Here is an 809-nt window from a genome sequence, read left to right on the forward strand (position 1 = left end):
CGTCGAAATAAATAGATCATAGGCGTCATACAATAAACTTGGGCATCTGTCAACAATCCCATAGAAACATTAGTCGATTTGTGTCTGCATCATAAATTATTATTCTCGATTGAAAAAGTCAGTTTAGGAGCCAAATTCTCGTCATTTGCGGGAGGTTTTAATTTTTTGCTTCAATATGAAGAAATCTGCGGTTGAGGCTCATCGAATGCTCTCAAATACTTATGGTGAGGCCGCTATTAGTGAAAGAACGTGTTGTGAGTGGTTTCAATGCTTCAAGAACGGTGATTTTGATGTCCAAGGTCATGGTCTGTATTTGATGGCCAGCTTGGCGTAATGTATTATGAACTATTAAAACCTGAAACAATCATCAGGCGATCGGTATCGAACGCAATTGATGCATTTGAGCCGAGCATTGAAAGACAAACGACTACAATACAACGAGAGACACGATAAAGTGATTTTGCAGCATGACAATGCTCGACCCCATGTTGCGAAAGTGGTCAAGACATACTTGGAAACGTGGAAATGGGAAGTCCTCCCCGCCGTATTCTCCAGACGTTGCTCCCTCTGACTATCACTTGTTTCGATCAATGGTACACGGCCTGGCTGACCAGCACTTCCGGTCTTATGAAGAAGTAAAAAATTCGATCGATTCGTGGATAGCCTCAAAAGATGACCAGTTTTTTCGACGCGGGATTCGTTACGCTGCCCGAAAAATGGGAGAAAGTAGTGGCCAACGATGGACAATACTTTGAATCATAAATGTATAACCAGTTTTTTACAATAAAGCCTCGAATTTCGGAAAAAAA

Source organism: Atta colombica, unplaced genomic scaffold (genome assembly GCF_001594045.1).
Source record: "Atta colombica isolate Treedump-2 unplaced genomic scaffold, Acol1.0 scaffold48, whole genome shotgun sequence".
Classification (NCBI taxonomy): Eukaryota; Metazoa; Arthropoda; class Insecta; order Hymenoptera; family Formicidae; genus Atta; species Atta colombica.